The sequence below is a fragment of the Bactrocera dorsalis genome, chromosome 6 (assembly GCF_023373825.1).
Source record: "Bactrocera dorsalis isolate Fly_Bdor chromosome 6, ASM2337382v1, whole genome shotgun sequence".
Lineage (NCBI taxonomy): Eukaryota > Metazoa > Arthropoda > Insecta > Diptera > Tephritidae > Bactrocera > Bactrocera dorsalis.
In genome coordinates this window covers 27,006,434-27,012,433 of record NC_064308.1, presented here as the reverse complement: position 1 = coordinate 27,012,433, position 6,000 = coordinate 27,006,434, and positions in this window count along the sequence as shown.

Here is a 6,000-nt window from a genome sequence, read left to right as displayed (position 1 = left end):
CGTTTATAAAATGGATAAATTTCTCAAAAGATCGCAGCCTTCAACATCTGGTACGTGTATCAATAGCAGTGGTGGTGAATCGAATCCGAAAAAATAGGCATTACGAAGACAGTTATTTGAAATACGGGTTCACAGTCATAAATAATAAACCTCAATGTGTAATTTGCGGCGATGTTTTATCACGTGAGAGTATGAAATCGTCAAAGCTTATGCGGCATCCCACAACCAAGCATCAAAAAGAAGCTGATAAGCCGTTGGATTTCTTTGAACGAAAGTTGAAAGCTCTTAGTCAGCAGCAAAATACTATCACCCCTATCATGCATTTCGATTACGTTCCCGCTCTACGCTCCGCCGGAGTCGAAATTAGGTATCATGCGTTCCAATTGGATTGAAAGAAGAAGAGGAAGAGCTATAACTCTTTCGAAATCAGCTGTTTGCTTTGAAATATGTGAAACTGGAACATAACAAAGCAAAAATACAAAATTACTGCTGTTTAAAGAAAATAAATAAAAGTAAAATTTTTATATTGTTATTATTTTTATTAAATGTAACTATGGAATCTTTATCCGCGGCGATATTACTGGTTGAGGAGGAGAGCAGCGCATCTCAGAATGCTGGGGTGAGAATTGAAAGGAGAAGATTACGAGATATGTGCGATCCCTTCCAGATGAATGACGGGCTGTAAGTAATTGCACCTGAAAGTAGACATTTTTCTTACAATTTGTTTACTTATTTAGATTCAAAAAAACTTTCGTCTGAATAAGGACGCTTTCAAGTATGTCCTAGATACGTTTGCGGAAGAAACGACGGCAAGTAAATTTGATGCTTCCTCTTTCCAAAAAGCCTGCACATCTTCTTTAGGACGCTGGTGGAAACCGTTGGCTATATCTAGCTTACTCTCCATCATATCTGCCAATTTTCCATATTGCTCTGGTGTTGTTATTTTTGACCTGAAAGCATATCAAAAAACATCACTAAAACTGGAAATATCGTGTCTTTTACAACTTTTAAATACAAGTTTTACTTACATTTTTAGAAAATTAAAAAAAAAATCACGCAAATAATAAAATTTTCGCAGCAAAATAAAAACACAAAAAGTTCTCCGCCAACAAAATTGCAACTTAGCAAAACGGAGCTACGATCGAAATGCATGATAGGCAGAATCGTAAATTTCGAAGTTGAACTGAACGGGAACGGAACGCATGATACCAAAGTCGCCAAACGGAGAAAATTTCAATCCAAGTCGAAATGCGTGATAGGGGTGTATAATTCAGGTAAGTAAGAAAATAATGAAAAAAGCGTGGGGTGCACTATAAATCAGCTCTTAAAAAGCGCCCCACTCTTTTTTCACAATAATACTATTTTTCTTTATTTATTTATTTTCCATATTATTAATTATTTTTGATTTTTTAGTTTACGTTATACTAAAGCGTAATTTTTAGTTTTTTTATACTATATTTTTACTGTTGGTGTTTATTTCTTTGTTATTTGCATACAACTTTTGATTATACTTAATTTCGGTGTCCTTAATTTTTATTGAGTGTTCACTTGAATAGCAATTGCCCGCCTGAAAAACAACAAAGCGGCAGGGGCCGACGGATTGCCGGCCGAGCTATTCAAACACGGCGGCGAAGAACTGATAAGGAGCATGCATCAGCTTCTTTGCAAAATATGGTCGGATGAAAGCATGCCCAACGATTGGAATTTAAGTGTGCTATGCCCAATCCATAAAAAAGGAGACCCCACAATCTGCGCCAACTACCGTGGGATAAGCCTCCTCAACATCGCATACAAGGTTCTATCGAGCGTATTGTGTGAAAGATTAAAGCCCACCGTCAACAAACTGATTGGACCTTATCAGTGTGGCTTCAGACCTGGTAAATCAACAACCGACCAGATATTCACCATGCGCCAAATCTTGGAAAAGACCCGTGAAAGGAGAATCGACACTCACCACCTATTCGTCGATTTCAAAGCTGCTTTCGACAGCACGAAAAGGAGCTGCCTTTATGCCGCGATGTCTGAATTTGGTATCCCCGCAAAACTAATACGGCTGTGTAAACTGACGTTGAGCAACACGAAAAGCTCCGTCAGGATCGGGAAGGACCTCTCCGAGCCGTTCGATACCAAACGAGGTTTCAGACAAGGCGACTCCCTATCGTGCGACTTTTTCAATATGCTGCTGGAGAAAATTATTAGAGCTGCAGAACTGAACCGAGCAGGTACAATCTTTTATAAGAGTGTACAGCTGCTGGCGTATGCCGATGATATTGATATCATCGGTCTCAACACCCGCGCCGTTAGTTCTGCTTTCTCCAGACTGAACAAGGAAGCAACGCAAATGGGTCTGGCAGTGAACGAGGGCAAGACGAAATATCTCCTGTCATCAAACAAACAGTCGTCGCACTCGCGACTTGGCCCCCACGTCACTGTTGACAGTCATAACTTTGAAGTTGTAGATAATTTCGTCTATTTAGGAACCAGCGTTAACACCACCAACAATGTCAGCCTTGAAATCCAACGCAGGATTACTCTTGCCAACAGGTGCTACTTCGGACTGAGTAGGCAATTGAAAAGTAAAGTCCTCTCTCGACGAACAAAAACCAAACTCTATAAGACGCTCATAATTCCCGTCCTGCTATATGGTGCAGAGGCTTGGACGATGACAACAACCGATGAGTCGACGTTGCGAGTTTTCGAGAGAAAAGTTCTGCGAAAGATTTATGGTCCTTTGCGCGTTGGCCAAGGCGAATATCGCATTCGATGGAACGATGAGCTGTACGAGATATACGACGACATTGACATAGTTCAGCGAATTAAAAGACAGCGGCTACGCTGGCTAGGTCATGTTGTCCGGATGGATGAAAACACTCCAGCTCTGAAAGTATTCGACGCAGTACCCGCCGCGGGAAGCAGAGGAAGAGGAAGACCTCCACTCCGGTGGAAGGACCAAGTGGAGAAGGACCTGGCCTCGCTTGGAATATCCAATTGGCGCCACGTAGCGAAGAGAAGAAACGACTGGCGCGCTGTTGTTGACTCGGCTATAATCGCGTAAGCGGTGTCTACGCCAGTAAAGAAGAAGAAGTTCACTTGTATATTGTTTGGTTTATTTTCAGGCATCCAGTGTCAACGAGTCAACATTATTAGCTAGCTACAAAGTCGCATATCAAGTTGCTAAAGCAGGGAATCCACATACAATTGCCGAAAATCTTATTTGGCCAGCGGCACTCGATATGGTTGAAATTATGATCAGTAAGCAGGAGGCAAACAAATTAAGAAAAATACCACTTTCTGACAATACTACTTCACGCAGAATAAACGAGATATGGCCACGGATATTCAAGAACAAGTAGTCGAAAAATTAAAGAATAGCCAACATTTTGCTTTGCACTACTGGCCAGTGTTTGTACGGTATGTTTTTAGAAAGCACTTGAGACTAAGATATTGATTGGAAAAAATGTATCGCTATTTGTAGCGATGGTGCTAAAGCTATGACTGGAAAAAATAGCGGACTCATTGCAAAATTAAAATCAATAATACCAAACATATCCTGGACACACTGTTTTCTTCATCGACAGGCTCTAGCTGATAAGGTATTGCCTTCTGATTTAAATATTCCGAATCGTTTGGGAAGATACGGGTTCGCTTGATCAAAATCTCCTTTATCACACAGAGGTCAGGTGGCTGTCCAAAGGAAAGGTATTGACAAGAGTTCTGGAACTGAGAGATGAATTTTTAATGTTCTTACAAGATGCAAAATCAGAATATGCTTACCGTTTTTCTGACCCTATTTGGCTCTTGAAATTAGCATTTTTGGCAGATAGTTTTAGCCACCTTAACAATTTGAACAAGAATCTTCAAGGAAGAGAAGAAAATATTTTAACAGCTAAAGATAAAGTAAAAGCATTTCATGTAAAACTTCGTTTGTGGTCGACCTCTCTGCAAAAAAAAATGTTTGAGTCTTTTCCGTGAGTTCAGAAGATTGTTGAAGATAATGCATCAGCCCAAAGTTTTGCAGTATCGGCTCATATCCCTTGCATGATACAAAGCTTGCATAATTTACAAGAGAAACTTTTGACATACTTTCCAGACTTGCACTCTGAAGCTGAATGGGCGTAGATGGATCTTAAACCCTTTTTTTGAGCAAATCAATAGATCTGGCTGATGTCAACACGAAATGAAAGAATGTCTTCTAGAATTAGCTGCTAATGGCATGCTTAAAATGGAATTTTATTCGTAAAGTGTCGACGTATTTTGGATGAAAAGAAAACACGAATATCCAGAGCTGGCAAGGGAAGCTCTTAAATTATTAGTGCCATTCGCCACTTCATACTTGTGAGAACTGACATTTTCTTCAATGGTAGACAAAAACTAAAAAGAGAAATAGACTGCAATTAGAAAATGATTTAATTATTAATGTTTCAAAAATAACACCACAGTTTGATAAACTAATGAAAAATAAACAAGCACATCTTTCTCATTAAAATTGTGTTTTTGTTGTGTAAGAACCGCGACTTTTTCTTTCAGCTGGCGACCCCCCGAGTAAGGCTTCGCGTCCAAATAAAAAAGACACGATACTCGCATGACAACAAAGATGGTAGTAAGAGTGTCCCGGTAGGTGGACGGCCAGTCTTCTAAGAGATTTAAACTTATGAACAAGTCATAAATTTGGAGAAGTCGACTCCTAAACTACGCAGCTGCTAGTCACGTCAGTGGGCGACGGTTTCATAGGGGGTTTTTAGTGGCCTGTAAGTGACACATACCGTTGCTGTGACGACAGCTCTGATGATCCAGAAAGGATTTTCCACATTTCCTCCCTCAGCGGCAAAACAAAACGTGTTTGGCCACTTCTTGCAAATAAAACTAGTAAAAAAAGGACTAAGTTAGTGTATATTTTTGGATGTAATACTTAGATTCATTCTAAACATATACTAGAGGACCCGTTCATGTTTTACTGTGGCTGTTACATATGTAGGTAGTACTACTGTATGAGTGTATATGATTAATTAGATTATGGCTATTAGTTAAGGAGATATAGCATTTTTGGTGAACTTGTGTTAGTTTACGAAAAAATGAATCAAAAAGCATTTGGTGGGTTAATAAAGCACTGGGCACCAGTGAGCCCAATGGACTGTTATGAAAGAAAAAAAAATCGTCGGGCAAGGTTATGGCATCAGTGCACGTGGTATATTATTCATCGAATGATTACTGAGTTAGTTTTAATTCATTGCACTGTGTATTTGGTTGCAATTCTATTCTACTATTCCCAATATTTATTGTTTTTATTATTGTTATTTTTTTTTTTTTTTTTGAAGAAATGAAATTTTCAAACGATTTCAATTCGTTGTCTTGCGTTTTGAATTGAAAAAAAGTTGAACATACCATATTTTTTGTTTAAATCATTTATTTGCGACTTTTCTACATTTTTTTTAATGCAGCGCAGCTTGATAAACGACATTTTTTTGGTTTCTGTTCCGGTGCGTAAATGTATAGAGAAGATGGGTTTCAAACTTATGAACACGAAGCGAACTATGCCACACACTTCTAGCGACTATCCTTGTGTCCTGTTGATTGTCATTTCAAATGGAATTTTCCCTGGAAACTGAACAGGTTTGAACTGAAGTGGAAAATCGTTGAAACTCAAAGGAGTTCGTAGAATCAAGCATTCGCACCCTTGTATTCGAAAGCTGCGTCAATATCAGTTGGGTTCCATTACACTGTTTCGGCGCATGAAGATTGCGAAGCATAATAATGACAGATCAAACTTTGAGACGCAAATGATGCGGATAATTCACGGCTTCGTCGTCATTGTCAAGACGATCGGAATTTGCACATTTCTAATTCTTAGCGAATACGATGTAAAAAGTCTTTGGCAATGTAATTTTTGTTCGTTTCCCATAACTGACGTAAATTTGAAGGCTGATATGTTGAAATGATCATCGCGAGAAGTGTGCGAATTTCAGTGGCATGCGAAGTATGTCGCTATCACATCGTCCATCG